This window comes from Boleophthalmus pectinirostris, unplaced genomic scaffold (assembly GCF_026225935.1).
Source record: "Boleophthalmus pectinirostris isolate CB_2022bp ecotype Guang Dong unplaced genomic scaffold, ASM2622593v1 HiC_scaffold_12, whole genome shotgun sequence".
Classification (NCBI taxonomy): domain Eukaryota; kingdom Metazoa; phylum Chordata; class Actinopteri; order Gobiiformes; family Gobiidae; genus Boleophthalmus; species Boleophthalmus pectinirostris.
Genome location: NW_026571018.1, coordinates 30,162,529 through 30,174,874, shown reverse-complemented (window position 1 = coordinate 30,174,874; position 12,346 = coordinate 30,162,529).

Sequence of the window (12,346 nt, the reverse complement as noted above, 5' to 3'; positions counted from 1 at the left end):
TTATAACTTTCTTCTACAAGTCAGTATTTAAATTGGTCCTGGGGAGTGTTTTGAGGTGAATGGGTGTCAGTCAGTGCTGCTCATGAAAATTTAAAAAAAACAAACAAACAAACAAACAAAAAAAGTAAAAACAAAACAGACTGAAAGAAGAGGATCAAAATTATCCTCTGAAAATGATATAGATTTGTTATTGCATGACTGAAAATGGGTTCCTGGCTGGGCTGGTGGTGTTCACGACACTGGAGATTGGTTCAATTTGGAAGAGAGGCTCAAAGATCGACTGGAGCCAAGCAGTGAATGATTGAGTGGAAGTAACAGCATTTCAGTCTCACTTCACTTTAGCCAAAAGGAAGTGACTTGTCTCTGTTTGGCCACCTGTTTACTTAGACTTGGGGAGATAAACGTTATTGATTTACCAAGGAAATTACTTTGACACAGTAGCTCAAGAAATACAAATCTATTCCTAACAAAAAGCTAACAGAAAAATAATCTTCTGTAAGTAATTCGTATTTCATCATAAGGTTGACAGTTTCATATAGTGCTTTTCTTGTATTCTTGGGCAAGACACTTCAGTCAAACTATATACGTATGAATGTGGTGTGAGCATGAGTGATTGGTGATGGTCAGAGGGGCCAGTGGGGTAGATTGGCGGGCCTGTTTCTGTCAGTCTACCCCAGAAAAAACACCATTGAAATTGGGAGTGAAATAAATATGTTAAATTGTATAGCAAACTAAATGTTTGCTTCCAATAATTTCAAATTACATGGGAACAGTGTAGTTTTCTGGTGGATGGTCTCACCATGGACGTACATAAAACGCCATTGAAACAATCAGATGCCAGTCTATAAAACCACTGAACTAAAGTTTTGTTTGCTTTTTTTTGCAGTAAGTCTTTTTCTTTGCAAGTCTGGTCACTGGTGAATCTCCTCGAATCTCCCCGAGTTCAGATGGGCATGATTGACAGGTGGATTACCCAATCAGGGCTTACAAGTTTTTTTTAAAAAAAAGGGAAAAACATCATATGGGGAAGAAAAAAACATCACAGATTTCTGCAGAATCAATGAGAAAAGCACCAAACTGTTAATTTGAAGTGAAAGAAATTTGATTTGAGTGCTTTAATTTCACATGTGTCACTGAAAAAAAAAAAAAGTTTTATTGCACCATAATGTTTGGTTCTGGTTTGAGAAGTGAAGGAGGGCATGGGGACCAGACAGATATCAATCTATATAAAACATAGATCATTTTGAAAGTAAAAATGCTTGTAATCTAATAAATATATTTAAGTGTTACATAGAGGTGTAACAGCACACAAAAATCACGGTTCAATACGTGCCTCGGTTTTGAGGTCACGGTTTGGTTCATTTTCAGTACAGTATGGGAACAAAATGCAAAACCATTTGTTTGTTGTTTATTTGTGTTTCTATTAAACTAACAATTTCTTTTAACATTAAACAAACGGGAAAATAAAATAACAGCAAAGTGCTTCTTGGTAAGACTAATAAATTAAATAAAATATTCTCAAATAAGAAACAAATTATGAAATATTAAAAAAAAAATTAAATTCCTTGTAAACAACAAATAAAACTTTTTGAAAAGCAGCACTAACAGTTCCAGCATGAAGTTTTACTCAATCTTCATATTTTTGGCCAGAAAAAACAACTTGTCCACATTGTCTGCAGTCAGTGCAGATCTGCTGGCAGTTGCCCTTTCACTAGGGAAAGAGGTCACGGGTGTGGGGAAGATTCTGTGCCGGTGAAAGGCGAAACTGAGGACCGGGGCGTGACGACCGTAGTTTTTTTTGGTGAGGATACACATATGTGAAAAAACCCTCAGTTGAATCCCTCAGTTGAGGATTCACATGGTTCGGAGGGACGTAGTCACTGAGGAGGGCAACTGTTGTCAAGGTGGCTGCCCTAACTATAAAGCGCTGCGGGAAACACTGCCACCCCAATCACGGACGAGTTCTCTTGTGAATATTAAAGAGTCGTGCCTTCCGTGTAGGTGCACATGTAGTGGCGGAATGTAAACACTCACAAATTGCACAAACTCACTCATGCACTGCTCTGCACCGAATTGAACGTCCCGTATCAAAATGGTTCGGCACGAATACATGTATCATTACACCCCTAGTGTTACATAACAGGCAAAGTAACAGTAGACACTCAAACTTACCAAAAAACATCCTTTTGGACCTTTTTATCAAGATAGTCTGATGAGTAATTCTCTGTTAATATTTTAATCTGACAGAAGAATCAATCAGACTTTAACTTTTAATGGTGCAGTTGGAGCTTTAGAAATGGCACTAACTGGGAAGTCTGAAAAGAACTTGATTTGTGATGGTGAAGACTGCAAGCTCATATCTGTGATAGCGCTCCCACTCAGTCTGGGGTAGTCAGTTTGGTGACAGGAGGCTGCTGCTTTTAGAGCCGTAAAGTATTTGAAATGATCGGAGAATAAAGGCATGTGAGATAGATGCTGTGAAAAGTGATGAAAGGTCTGAAAAATCAAATCTCTTATTCTCTCCTGAAATATTCCCAAAATTAAAAATGGTTGGTAAGCCTCTGGTGGGGAGCCTCCCGATCCGTGAGCAAATCTGTTTCACATTTTTGACAGTGGTTTTCAACTCACCATTTGGAGTTTTCTTTTATGACTTTTGTAATGTAGGGAAAATTTAATTAATGGAAGGAAAAGAACATAACATTAATAGACTGAAACTATGACGTGAGCAATGTATTTGAAGTATTTTAACTTGTCTTTCCTAGGCCCTTCATAGACATGACCTGAAATTCTATACATGGAAATAAATAGCCATATTTTAATGCCATATAGTGGAATATATGACAGACTTTCCACCACAAAGTTGCATAACTTTGAAAAAGAAGAAGCTATAACAGATGTAGAGATGGCTTCTTTTCTGACAGGTTGTTGTATTGGGATGGGTGAAATGCAGTAGAAAAGGTTTCATAGGTAATCATCTGGACAGTGTTTTTGAAATCAGGAAGTTTTGGCTGAAATCTGGAGGATATTATCAATCAAATACAACACTTTTGCCAGTTCAGGGTGGGTATACAGTAAGTCCTCCACCTAAGACAGTATCAACCACAGAGCAGTATCATCTGGGTATCTTATTTTTGATCTTGGTCTCTGATTGGGTATCATTTAGCATTGATTGTTTATTTATTTCATAGGTATGGTTCCAGCTCCATCAACTCGTTCCCAATTCACTTTCTACTGACAAAAAAAGTCACCTCCTGGCTACAGTCTAATTTTCTCCAACTCAACTGCGACAAAACTGAATCAATATCAGTTTTGTCGCATAATCAATATCAGCCCCAAAACCCTCGATAACTTCACCCTCTTTATTGACGGCTCCTCAGTCCCCTCCTCCTCCTACCTCAGTAATCTTGGCATCGTCTTTGAACAGACCCTCTCCTATGAACACCACATCAAACACATCACCAAAACTGCCTTCCATCACCTCCGGAACATCGCTCGCCTCCGCCCATCCCTCTTCCCTCAGTCTGCTGAAACCCTCATCCTCGCTTTTGTCACCTCCCGCCTCGACCACTGCAATAGCCGCCTCTACGCTTCACCCTTCGAACTCCAAAACAGACTCCAGGACATCCAGAACTCTGCCCACCTCCTCATCCACGCATCCTCCCCTGAACACATCACTCCATAACCTGGCCCCCATCTGCTTCTCTGAGCTCCTACACCACCACACCCCCACCCGTGCCCTCCAAAGGAACTCCTTCCCCAAAAACCATCTCTTTAAAACCACCTTTCATTAACTGTTTTATTTCTTTTGTTTGCCTTTGTCTCCTCATGCAAAGCTTCTTTTAGTGTCTTGAAAAGTGCTAAACAAGTGTTATGTATTATTCTTGTTACCTCTCTCTAACTATTCCTATTCCTGCAAGCCTCAATGAGCTTCATTTGACTGGAGCCGAACGCTATGGGTGACGTCACTCTCCCTCAGTCCATTTCTTAGAGAGAGAGCATGCAAAGTCTAACCATTAAAAAGGTCCCAAGTGAGCTGTGTCTTGTGGTAGCGTGGGTGGAAATAGTCTTATTTTGAGTTTATTTCATCTGTCTCAATGCGATGGAGAGAGACGCACTTAACATTTACCAAACTGAATAATGACATGTTTGACATCTCATCCACTCCAAATAAATGGTCCTCCCCCTCATCGTTCTTTGCAGATGCCCTTTGTATTCTCTTAAGGTAAAATCCATAATTCAACAACAGTAAATGCTCCGGTTTGAGCATCATTGTCCATGTGTGTGAATGACAATTACACAGTCCATATTAAAGGCCTGTTCATCAGTGTGGAGGAGGGTGCCCTTGGGTGTGCTCCACTCACGGTGACTTTGTAATGGCATAGACAAGTGGACGCTATTGATTTAGTCACTGGCAATTATGAGAGAGGCTGGGGTTCCCATGATAACAGGCACAATGCAGGCAGATCATTAGAAGGTAATAGAAGCTGTTAATGGTCATAATCAGCTCCTTTGTCCTTTCTGTGTCACCACCTTTCCAATTTTCATGTCATTGTGAATATGTAAAACATGTAATGTTGTAGTACAAAGATCAGTTACAGGAGAGTATACAGGTAGATATCTGCAATGAAGAAGATTTATTAGTAGCAAGACATGCACGAAAAGTAAATATACTAATAATGCAAATAATTCCAAATCACTCATTTTGTAGTTAAAGGGCCTATATTATGCTATTTTCAGATCTATTTTATGTTTTTGACTCATCAAAAAGACATGTGGAGTTGTGTTTTGTTTGTCGGGGTCTTGTTCACGAGTGAAGGGAGGACGGAGCATGAGAATGACACGCGGATCAATGCAGCATCTGCAGTGATGCGGTTGCTGTATCAGACCATTGTGTACCTGTCAATCTATGTTCCTCCCCTCATGGTCATGAGCTTTGGGTAATGACCAAAAGGACAAGATCACGGATACAAGCGGCTGAAATGAATTTCCTCTGCAGGGTGGCTGGGTGCTTCCTTAGTGATAGGATGAAGAGCTCAGTCACATGGGAGGAGCTTGGAGAAGATTCTCTGCTCCTCCACATCAAGAGGAGCAGCTGAGGTGGCTCGGGCATCTGTTCCGGATGCCTCCTGGGCGCCTCCTTCGAGAGGTGTTCTGGGCATGTCCCACCAGAAGGAGACCCCGGGGAAGACCCAGGACATTCTGGAGGGACTATGTCTCTCGGCTGGCCTGAGAACGCCTCGGGGGGTCCGGGGTGAAGGAAGTCTGGGAGTCCCTGCTTAGACTGCTGTCCCCGCAACTCGGCCCTGGATAAGTGTAAGAAAATGAATGGATGGTGTTTTGTTTCATTCACACATGTTTAACACATAAATCCTGTATATTTAACTCTTTATTTAAGAGTTCTTCTCTTAAAAAGAAAACACTCCACCTTGTGATGCCATATGGTAATACAGGAAGTGCTCCACTATGTTTTTAAACTCCATAGCACTTCTCTAGAATCATTTGAATTATTTCAACTCTGGAATTGCCCATTTCTATTGAACAAAAGGTAAAATGTAGTTGTTAACAGGAAAACTGCAGCTTCATGACATCACAAGATGAAACAGAGTGTTTTGAGCTTTGGAGATGTAGACACACTAATCATAAAGTTTTACTCAAACATATATAAATGAAACAAACACAACTCCTGGTAGTAATTTTTGCAGGATTTTAACTATAAGGTAAGGTAAGGCTCAAATGAGTATTACTAATTTCCAGAAACTACTTTGCATTCTGCTTTGCCAATTGCCAGATGCAACTTGATTGCATTAATAGCAGCGTAACTGAAATGTCTAATAGAGCACAGACTAATCTATTAAAATGCCATTCTGATCTGTGCTAAAGGTCACAGTCATAACTTGTGTTTGCTCATGTTGTATTGACGGTTCTGCTCATAAATCTGGTTTTCAGTATGGACTATGGTAAAGTGCTTCCTGACCATTAATGGGCAAATGCTTCTGTCCATAAATGGTTTCCTTGGTTCACTAATGGCAAAAGTGTGGAGCTAACAGACCACATACTCTGGTATAGTCTATGGTCATGTTCTGTCTCACAATGCAATGTTCTTAAAGTCAACAACAAGGTTTGTGAATCTAAATATAGTCTGCATAGTGTGCAATTTTGGTTTTGTTCAAAGTACTAAAAATAAAATTTAATGTAGATTCAAAGGGCTCATATTATGCCTATGATATAATGTTGTTTCCTCATCACAACCATACCTGGAATTGTGCTTTGTTTCATTCACACATATTTAACACACATTTTTAGTCTGTTCTTTGCTGAACCATAAAATACTTTGCGCCCCCTTGTGATGATACAAGTGCAAGTGCTCTACTGTGTTTTTAAACTCCATACACTTCATTAGAATTACTTGGATGATTTCAGATGTAGAATTGCCAATCTCTGTTGAACTAAAGGTAAAGGGTAGCTGTTCATGTGAAAACTTCTGCTTCGTGACATCACAAGGTAGAACAGAACATAGTTCCATAGTATGGCATTAAACATACTTTATATACTTTCATGGAGACAAACAGGTGATGCCACCAGATAAGTTACTGGTCAGATCTTTGGAGAACTGAGCCTGCTCACAGTAAGGAGGCATGTTTTTATTTTTTATTTATTTATTTTTTTTTAATGTATTTTCTTTGCAACAAAACATCTGTAATTGAATGAATGCAACTATGTTTAATACCATACTGTGGAACATTCCAGGCAAACTAATAACTTCTGATTGGAGATAAGCATATGGCAGAGCCTGAGTGCACCTTTAAGTCAACATTTTGGCAGTAGATAAGATATTAGATAATTGGTTGCACAGTGGTTGGCTCTCTGGAATGTTATCATACAGGTATAATGAAATGGTGAATCTAAATTATGGTAATTGAGAGTCTGGAGGAGTACCTCCACAGTACATCACTGCATAATGTAACAGGAATGGTACTGGCGAACTCTTGGGGGACTGCAGTATTTGGGGGGGTGTACCATATACAAACAAATAATTACACAAAATATATGATGTTAGGATGGGACAATCCGTTTATGTAATGCACTAGCTATTCCACAGCAACATAAAACTGACAAAGTGTTAAGTTAAAGCAACAACATGTTCTTATTTAAAAAAGTAATCACGTGTAGGCCTACTGTAATAAGCTCTGGGCCTGTACCTTTTACCTATTAGTAGTTGTGCCAATGCGCCAGGAGACCGGAGTGCACATCCAGAGCGTGTCTGTCTGTGCATAACCAAAGGCACACATGCACATTTACACACTCTAGCCTGTCGGGCATGTTGCTATGGATGGTGGCACCGAATACTTTCTCGTAATAAGAAAAAAGCCTGTAAAAATGTTCAATGCTTGTCAGTTCTTTACTTCCGTACTATGATTATGTCCTCAATGTCATATTTTACTGACTTGAATGAACCCAAACATAACTTAAAGCATTCGCATTTACTTTACCATTGCAGCAGATTTGCAAGCACCACTTGTTAGTTTAAGACTACGATGGTGGCTTATGCTCAGAGGAGGTCTGGGGCAAACCGCTGGAGACAAGAGATAGCTCCAGTTTCAACAGCCCCACGCAGAGGCTAAAGACTAGCTTAGGAAAATGAGCAAACCTGGCAAACTGAGATAAATGATCCTATAGTCTTTCTTCTACACAGGGGTCCTAGCAGGTTTGTATGGAAGACGGCAGCACTCGCACTTCACATACGCACAAGAGGAGAGAAGTGAAGCATTGTAAGAAAGAGGACAATATGCCGGCAAAAGCCTATTGAGTTTACCATACATCTTTACTGTCATTAGCAACGTAAATCTGGATGTAATTTACCAGTATGCATTTGTCTTTTTGGCAAACACATTGTAAGTATTGCTAGAAAGGTGTTATATGTTTTTATTCATCATATTGGATTCATCTCAAAGTAGGTAAAAGTATCCAAAAAAAAGTACCCCTTTTTACATGTTGCATACCATCTGTAAGTTTATTTTATTTTTATTTTTGTTAATTTTTTTTTTTATCAGTAAATGACAGATGTGATTATGAAATGTGTCCCACCTCTCTGGTCTTCATCTTACTTGACCAGCCAGAACCACACGCTTTGACAAAACTTTACAAAGACGAGTGGATCTGGAGCTGTGTCCTGTCTCCCTGATTTCACAGGGCGTAATTGACAGGCAGATTAACCAATCAGAAAGACACATGGTCCATTTGCTTCAAAAACATGTGAAAAAGGGGGACAAAACAACATAAAGGACTGAGGAACAGAATGGATTTTTTTTTAGAATCGACAATAGAAGCATCGCATCAAACTATTACTGATCTCAGGTATAAAAAGTTACATGAAATTTGCATTTGAGAGTTGGATACAAATTAATGGCTGTGGTTGAATCATCTCAAGTTTGGATGGAGGTTTTTAACCAAATTGACCAATTCCAGACTCTTTTGGATTGGAACAGAACTAGTAGAAGTGACTGGCTGTTCAGGCAAGTCTTCATCTGTCAGGTTAGAGGTAGCACTCTGTGAAACAGCAGTAATGTAGGCCAGTGTTTCCCAAACTATTTTTCTGGGGACCCATGAAGTAACTAATCTTCACCACCCAAGGCAATAGACATTATTCATAAATCACAAAATAAATTTGTGACCATTATTGAACATTAATGATTATATTTTATTTTTGACTGAGTGATCGTGTCGCTCTGAACAATTAGTATTACTCAAGTTTTAAACAATGAAAAACAGTAATCAGTGTTTCCCACAGAAAATTGGCAAGCAAGGCAAGTGCTGCAGAAAAAGTGAGGAGTGGGAGGGGGGTAGGGGTGTGTGGAGATTCTGTGCACGGAAAAGAAGTGAAGTGACCTACATGCAGATCGTGACAAGGCGACCCCAAAAAAAGGTCTTGTGACCCACCTGAGAGTTGCGACCCAGTCTTTGGGAAACAGTGACATAGACAGCATCTAGTGGTGGTATGTGAGAATACAACATGTCCAGGTTGGCCAATCTAATTACAAAAATATAATATCAAATTAAAAATAGTATCTTGCCAAAAGACTCAGTGACAATATAAGGTTGAACTGCCGATCTTTTGGTTAGTGGGCGAACTCTCTAACCATCGAGCCGCTGCCCTCTTGACAATTAATCAAAAACTCATCTAAAAGTTCTGAAATGTGAAGTGAAATATTTAGCTTAACTTAGAAATACTCCTCTTTAACTTTTTCAGAATCACCTTAGCTGACCCAGACTTACGTTTATTTTGACAGCCAGAAAGAGAAACAGCATAGACACAAGGATATATTATAAATCAGTTGTTTTCGAGATGTCTATGGCTTTGACTCTCTGCAGTTTCTTCCATTTTATCATTGTCCCGGGCCTGACTCCTGATAACTTTTGTTTGATGAAGAGGTTAGCAGGCCGTGAAATCTGCCAAGGTACAGAAAAAGTGCTGCAATTTTGTCAACTGTACCTTGGAGAGTTTGCAATTACTTCTGACAGGAGATGGGCACTGTTCTGTCTGTCTCTTATATTGAGCATCAGTCTTACTTCGTGTTTGGGATCACCGCCTTTTTAAATTATTGCTAATGTATTTTTCGGTTCGTAGCATATGCCTAAGTGTTTCTGTTCGGTGATTGAAGATGACAACTTTTAGAATTGTGGATATGTATCAAATGAATGGCCTTTTATCCATTACTAATGTCGAAAGAACTAATGTTGCTTGCAAATAGAGTTCAGTGACCATCTTCTCTGGGTACAGAAGTCAATTTTTCTTTCATTTTTCCCATAGACTTTTCGAAAAAAATCAAATATTAAAGGTTCTATATTATGCAAAATTAACTGTAAAAAAAACTGTAAAAAGTAAACTGTTAGAATGCAGTTACCTCATCAAAAACACACCCTGAGTTGTGTTTTGTTTCATTCCCACATGTTTTTGTAATCCTTTCTCATTAGTCTCTCCATATCTCCAAAATTTAAAATGCTCTGTTCCACTTTATGATGTCATAAAGTGGTAGTTTTCAAGTCAACAGCTACTAGGGATGTAACAATAACCAAAATATCATGATATTGTATCGTCAGAGTTCTCGCAATAATATCATGGACCATCACAATATATCGAATTACAAGTCTCTTTGCTTAAATGAAGAGTTATGGTGCAGCAATAGCTAAAAAAAAGACAGAGGGAACTACATAGACCATGATCCTTTGCTCTATTTCAGTGCAGACTACATGAAGAAATAACAGTTCTAAACACTTTTAAGTCTTAGTTCTTTAGATGAAGTATTGTCAAGGCATTTTAAGAGGAAAGAAGTAGGATATTAACATTTTTGTTAACCTCCACATAATATTGCAATAAATATCGTACTGTTCATACTGTGACGATATCGTATTGTGAGACTTGGATATAGTTACACCCCTAACAGCTACGTTTTACCTTTCATTCAGTAGAGGCTAAAATTATCCAAATAATTCTAGTGAAGGTGTGTGGAGTTTAAATGGAGCATTTCTTGTATTGCCACTTGACATCACAAGGTGGAAGAGAGCATTTTTAGTTTGAGAGAAAACTCCTGAATATGCAGGATTTGTGTGTTAAACATGTGTGAATGAAACAAAACACAAGTCTAGGGATGTTTTTTGATGAGGTAACAATAGCATAATTTGGGCCCTTAAGTCCCAAAAGCACATTTAAAATGCAAGATTTTGCAAAACTTTGAATGACTTGGGCAGGTCGTCACTGTCAAGCTGTTTTTGTCAGTAACATGAATTGTTTAAGTAAGTTCAAAGGAGCATGTGTAAATGGCGTATTGATTGAATTTGTACATATATGTATTTGTCCTTCTAACACAGGCTATGTCTGAGTGCTCCAAATGCCTCCCACTCGCTAAATGGATTTCGAAAAATTATATAAATTGTGGTCCATCAGAATACATCTGTGTCTGGCCTGTGGCAAATTGACCACTGTCCTTGAAGTATCCCTTGCCTATGCAGAAGAATAATTTTTATATTACCTTTATTTTTTCATTCTATTCTGCTTTGTCTAAAATGGGGACTTTTTATATCACAATTCAGTCACAATGGTTTATGCAAAGGTAAAGAGAGACAGACAGACAGAAAGAGTTGCATCTTCACTGCACTATTGAATTTTTTTATTATTATTATTTTTTTTTTATTCTCACAAAGCCATAAATAAATACAACTTAAATAACATTTTCAATAAAATTTTAATTACAATATTAATTACAAATTTAAATACAATAAAATAAACCAAAGAAAGGAAAAAAAAATGAATAGAAAGAAGAGGACTTTATCATTCTGAGCGTTTAATTACTTAATTCTACTAAGTTGTACCTCATCTATGTTTTTAAGTTACTCTCACTTATACCCACAATAGTTTAATTTAATCAAAAAAATATTGGTTAAAATTACTCAAAAAGAAGAACATATTACATCAACTTGACATAATTAAGTTAGTATGTCTATTTCTTAAACTTTGAGTATACACAACTTAATCTATTTAATTACTTTGAACGTTCGGGTTTACAGTTTACGTTCTTTCTTTCTTGATCAGACATCTCATCCACCATATGTGTTTGAGAATTAACCCTAAAATATTATTTATATTTATAATTACTGACTATATAATGCCTATATGTTTGAACACATTCTTGAACAAATTCATGACATTATTGATTAAAGGAGAGAGTTCTCACACTGATTCTGTGAAAGTCTATTCCTCTGTGTCCTGTCCGATGTTGTATCAGATCACAGACTGTGCACAGAATGACAACAGCTTTGATGGGAGGCGCTGTGAACAGAACAGAGTCTTTGTGAATGATGTTTTGATTTGATCTGCAGCATCCTGAAAGCAAATAGCAACTGTTCACTCCAGATACAAAGAACACAAGTCAGTCAGAGCAAACGCTGTGACCTGCAATGGGTGTGAGGATGGTGGGTGAAGTGCATTGTGCTTATTACAGTAACATTTACAGCTAGATAATGAAAGAATATATTTAAAGTCTTGTATCTTCTGCATTTGACCCATCCTTCAATGCTCCTTGGGTAAACTGTCAGGAGCAGCGGGCGAACTCAGTGCAGTGCCTATTGATACTTTGTAGTGACATCATGCTGGGGGTGTTCTACATTTATTTGTATTGGTGGCATATTCATCAGTTACCATAGAGACACAATGCACAGATTAGAAAACACTGTCAATTTTTATTTATTTTTTTTTTTTTCAGGAGCCTGTGATCAATATGAGAGTTCATAGTCTAGTATGAGTGTTTCAACAAAAAAGGTGAGAGTGACTAAATGAGAAACTGTTGGTTAA